The 5,807-nt window shown below is 45.2% G+C and overlaps 1 long non-coding RNA gene across 1 annotated transcript; it reads left to right on the top strand.

The window, feature by feature from the left end:
- Positions 1–1,730: 1,730 nt before the first annotated feature.
- LOC147208195 (uncharacterized) lies at positions 1,731–2,704 on the top strand. Its single transcript, XR_015100280.1, has 2 exons — positions 1,731–2,026; positions 2,354–2,704. It is a non-coding gene; the product is annotated as an uncharacterized LOC147208195 (long non-coding RNA).
- The last annotated feature ends 3,103 nt before the right edge of the window (positions 2,705–5,807 follow it).

The raw sequence follows: 5,807 nt of genomic DNA, 5'->3' as shown, positions 1-5,807 counted from the left end.
ATTGTACGATATTTCGCGAGGATGGCCGTGAGCTTTTCACCCACTTCGCTTGCAACCCGGGCCACGTTGGACCGACGGGCGCGGCGAAACTCCGGCGAGGTCAGGCGGGTGGCGTATTTTCCTTCACAGAATGTCGCGCGGGTGTGCGTCGAAGTTTTCTGCCCTTTGTGTTAGGGTCCATTGTTTGTCCACAGTGTCGACCCTCCCTTTTGATTTTGCGCCCGGGACCTAACCGACGCTGTCGCTTGGCCCCGCCAGAGCTGCGCCGTGCCTGGCGGGCCGGCAAAGGCGAGTGTTGCAAGCGAAGAGGTGGAAGACCTCGCGCACACCAACACGACCTGCCGGGAGCAAAGCTGCTGCCCGCTCGGCTCCGCCAGAGATGCACCTCGCTTTGAGGGACAGGGGGCGCGGTGTGCAATCAAAGGGAAGAAAAACTTGGGAATCAAACCGCGCGAAGGTCCGGGACCGAACCGATGCCACCCGCTTGGCCCTGCCGGAGTTGCGCGGGGCAGGTAGGGCCGAGAGTGGTGTGTGTGATAAGCGAAGCGGAGGAACAGCTCGCGCCCGCCCGTGAGAAATTTCGGACAGAGCCGTTTTTGCCCACGGCCGAGCCGGAGTTGCTCCGCTGCGGCGCTCAGGCTGTTCCGACGAGGATGTTGGGGCGGAGCGCTGGGAGAACCGCGGGTGTTAAGCAAAGTGTTCGGCTTCGTGAGAGATGAAGAGAGGAACCACGCGCAGACACAAAAAGCACAGAAGGGTTTTATTGCCAGTAAGCGAGACAGGCCGAGGTGGTCACAACTGAAAGGTAGTCAAAATGATCAATTCGAGGAGTGCAGGAATCCTGGAGCGGTACGGCGTCGTCGACACGGCAGGAAGGATCTCTGACGAAGTGACAATGGGTGGCTCTTCAGGCTGGCTTTTATGCTGCAAGTGGCAGATGAGATAATGACTCGCAGGTGTGTCGGGGAGGCAGGTGCACTGATTAGAGAAGCGCCCATCCCACACTGAAAAAGGTAACAATAACTTTTTGGGAGCGGCAAATTCCCCCACAGGAGAACAGAGAAATAGTGGTTTGATTTCGTGGAGTTCGTGGCGCAATGCATGAGGCGTCTGACTACAAATCAGGTCATGCTCGGCCAAAGAGAGGGCGTCCACCAGGTTGAAAAAGAGATGAAGAGCAAACACTGTCAATACATAATAAAGTTTCTCTGTCCCAATATCCAAAAAAAAAAGCCCAGTCCGAAGTAGCAAGATTAAGAAAATCTTTTGAAAAAACGCTCACATGAGGCGGATTTTGAGCCTTGCCTATGCAGTGATATTAATAATAATTGTAATAATAATCATGAAAAAGTGTGATGGTGGCGTGGCATTCATTTATCTTTTGAATTGGTGCGTTTAGATTTTTGTTTTTTGCTTTTCCTTGTATTTGGGTGTAGTTTCAAGCGCAGCTCATGTTCACACAACGCACATTTTATCTCATTATTTTTAGAGGGTCACAGGAAATCATATGGAAGGCTGCAATGGCCAACTCTCACCAGCAGAGGCTATCGTAAAGTGCTGGCCGTGCATGGACAAATAGGGCTCTCGCATTTCAGAAAGCACAAGAGTGACACAACGTGGCATCAGCTCTGAGCAGCAAATATTGTCAATTCATCGTCAATTTTTTCCGTCCCAAGAACCCCCCAAAAAAGTCAAAAGAGCCAAGATTTTTTAAAAACGCTCATGTAACCCAGCCTTGATAAGGCTGTTATTTTATTGTTTGTTCTGGAGGGTGATATTTGTTTGTGATACTGCTGTTTCCGAGGGACAATGAACGCACCGCAGCGCTCGGAGCGAGGACCCGTTAGCGAGAGAGACAGAAACATTCTCGCACTTTTCCCAGGCGGGTCGAAACGAAAGAACGATAAATGAAAACTAGTCCTTGAACCTCTACCTGTACAAGATAGTAAGTTAAATCCTGTGGCAATCTTTCTTTTTTTTTTTCTTCTCAAGGCAAGAGAAGGGTTTAGAAGAGATAACGTTCCTGGTGAGTGTTTTTTTGTTGAATATGTCCGATTAGCATTTCTAGCATTCGATTTGTAACATAAAAAAACAGTCAGGAATGAAGTTGGTGAAAATGGAGATTGTTGTTCTGTTGATATAAGATATAACTGTGCCGTTATAAAAGAAAGAAAAAGGGATAAACCATTGTACCGACACGTGCGCTCCATAGCAAGTGTATTAGCATCGAGCTAAGCTAACGTGCTCACGGCGAATAGCGCTGTGGCCTTCGTTCGAGCCAATTTTAGAAAATCGTTATTTTCCCTAGCCGATTATTGCCACGTTTAGTGAATGCCTTGCGCACTTTGTGCAGGCTGTTTTTTTTTTGGGACTCATAGACCATCAGAAGATTGGACTACGTAGTCTGGAGATTGGATGCCACGTGGGACGTTGGTGAAGGACATCTTGGACTTCAAAGCCACCCGTCCGCTGGAGGGTGGTAGGACAGTTGAAAGGATTTCCCTCTTTTTTTGTTGAATCTGAGATCTCAGTCATTTTTTTTTATGGGTCAGATCTGATACCAAAAAAACAATTGATAAGAACTGATAACAATTTAACTTACTGTATGTTTTTTTTCCTTGTTCATCTTTATGCATTCTGGTTCAGTTTCCCATCTACTCCTATTGTAAATATTCACCCAATATATTTTTTTATAAAAACCTCAGTCAGTGTGTCTTCTTCCTGTTGGAGGTTTCCCCTTGACTCTAACTAGAGTCTGCTGTTGCCAATCTCGCTGTGACCTTAAGTAGTGCACCCTAACTCAAATAGATTTCATAGATTGACACACTTCCCCTTGACTGACAACTTAATAGAAGGGTGCCACTAGTAGCTGCACCTAGGGTGGCTACACTCACATCAGAAGGATTTTGAGGCGTGTCGATGCAAAAAAAAAAGAAAAAAGACAATTAAAAAGTGTGATGGGGACACGACGTTCTTTGAATTCTAAATTGATATATTTCGATTTTTTTTGCTTTCACATGTATTTGGTTTGAGATTCGATTTAGGCTCATGTTCACAGGGCGGACATTTTATGTTGTTGCTTATTTTTAGAGGGTCATAAAAAAAATCCCAGACTTGACTTCTTCGTTTACAGTTGACTGAATAGGGATGATTGTTTTATTTGGGAGCAGAGAGATGTTGACTTAAATTCGCGGAGTTTATGATGCCACGGATAACGTGTCTCAATACGATTCAGTATTCGTTCGCGGAACGTCGCGCGGCTGGAAGCCGACGTTTTCTGCCCTTTGCGTTCGAAACCATTGTGTGTCCACGGTGCCGCCCCTCCCTTTTTTTGTCTCTTTTTCAGTGTGGGCTGGGCGCCTCTCGAATCAGTGCACCTGCCTCCCCTACACACGTGCGAGTCTTCATCTCATCTGCCACTTGCACCATAAAAGACAGCGTGAACAGCCACCCGTTGCCAGTTCGTCAGCGATCCTTCCTGCCGAGCTAGCTGCTGCCACGCCGTTACGCTCCAGCATTTCTGCACTCCTCAACGTGATCATTTTGACTAGCTTTCAGTTGTTTACACCTCGACCTGACCAACTTTCTGGCAATAAAACCCCTCTTCGTTTTTGGTGTCTGTGTGTGGTTCTTGTATTGATCTCTCACGAAACCTAACACTTTAATTCACATTCGACCCAAACTCCTCGTTTGGAGCGTCCCTCGCGCCGAAACGGTGCAGCATCGGCGGTGCCGTGGGCATAAACAACTCGGTACGACATTTCGCGCGGGTGGGCGTGAGATGTTCCTCCGCTTCACTGGTAACCCTGGATACTCTCCGCCGTACGGGTGCCGTGCGCCCCGAACCCGAAGCAATGAGGGACATTTTAGGGCGGTCGGGTTCGGGTAGGGGTAGGGCTCGGGCTCGGGCTCGGGCCGCCCGATCTTACTTCTGCTCCGGCGGGGCCAAGCGGGTGGCATCCGTTCGGTCCCGGACCTTCGTGCTGTTTGATTACCAAAGGACTTATGCACACACTTCAACTTGTATTTTGTTCAGGATGACCTCCTGAAGCCTAAATGAGCATTAATTTGATCACACAACTCATGCCTATGAAGATACATTCAAACTCACAAAACGTGCTCAGCTCGGGCTGAAAATGCATTTAAAGCAATAAAAACTCAAATTGAGTGTCACACCTAAACCAAAGGACTTATGCACACACTTCAACATGTATTTTGTTCAGGATGACCACCTGAAGCCTAAATGAGCATTCATTTGACCACACAACTCATTCCTATGAAGATACATTCAAAGTCAGAAAGCGCGCTCAGCTCAGGCTACAAATGCATTTAAAGCAATAAAAACTCAAATTGAGTGTCACGCCTAAACCAGAGGATTTATGCACACACTTCAACATGTATTTTGTTCAGGATGTCCTCCTGAAGCCTAAATGAGCATTAATTTGACTACACAACTCATTCCTATGAAGATACATTCAAAGTCAGAAAGCGCGCTCAAGCTCGGGCTGAAAATGCATTTAAAGCAATAAAAACTCAAATTGAGTGTCACACCTAAACCAAAGGACTTATGCACACATTCAACATGTATTTTGTTCAGGATGACCTCCTGAAGCCTATATGAGCTTTAATTTGACCACACAACTCATTCCTATGAAGATACATTCAAACTCACAAAACGTGCTCAGCTCGGGCTGAAAATGCATTTAAAGCAATAAAAACTCAAATTGAGTGTCACGCCTAAACCAAAGGATTTATGCACACACTTTAACATGTATTTTGTTCAGAAGGACCACCTGAAGCCTAAATGAGCATTAATTTGATCACACAATTCATTCCTATGAAGATACATTCAAACTCACAAAACGTGCTCAGCTCGGGCTGAAAATGCATTTAAAGCAATAAAAACTCAAATTGAGTGTCACGCCTAAACCAAAGGATTTATGCACACACTTTAACATGTATTTTGTTCAGAAGGACCACCTGAAGCCTAAATGAGCATTAATTTGATCACACAATTCATGCCTATGAAGATGCATTCAAACTCACAAAACGTGCTCAGCTCGGGCTGAAAATGCATTTAAAGCAATAAAAACTCAAATGGAGTGTCACGCCTAAACCAAAGGACTTATGCACACACTTCAACATGTATTTTGTTCAGGATGACCTCCTGAAGCCCATATGAGAATTAATTTGACCACACAACTCATTCCTATGAAGATACATTCAAACTCACAAAACGTGCTCAGCTCGGGCTGAAAATGCATTTAAAGCAATAAAAACTCAAATTGAGTGTCACGCCTAAACCAAAGGACTTATGCACACACTTCAACATGTATTTAGTTCAGGATGACCACCTGAAGCCTAAATGAGCATTAATTTGACCACACAACTCATTCCTATGAAGATACATTCAAACTCACAAAACGTGCTCAACTCAGGCTGAAAATGCATTTAAAGCAATAAAAACTCAAATTGAGTGTCACGCCTAAACCAAAGGACTTATGCACACACTTCAACATGTATTTAGTTCAGGATGACCACCTGAAGCCTAAATGAGCATTAATTTGACCACACAACTCATTCCTATGAAGATACATTCAAACTCACAAAACGTGCTCAGCTCGGGCTGAAAATGCATTTAAAGCAATCAAAACTCAAATTGAGTGTAAGGCCTAAACCAAAGGACTTATGCACACACTTCAACATGTATTTTGTTCAGGATGACCTCCTGAAGCCCATATGAGAATTAATTTGACCACACAACTCATTCCTATGAAGATACATTCAAACTCACAAAACGTGCTCAG

The sequence above is a fragment of the Hippocampus guttulatus genome, chromosome 2 (assembly GCF_054856545.1).
Source record: "Hippocampus guttulatus isolate MCC_2025c chromosome 2, RoL_Hgut_1.0, whole genome shotgun sequence".
NCBI classification, from domain to species: domain Eukaryota; kingdom Metazoa; phylum Chordata; class Actinopteri; order Syngnathiformes; family Syngnathidae; genus Hippocampus; species Hippocampus guttulatus.
The sequence above is the reverse complement of the archived record's forward strand: the minus strand, read 5'-3'. Positions and strand labels throughout refer to the sequence as shown.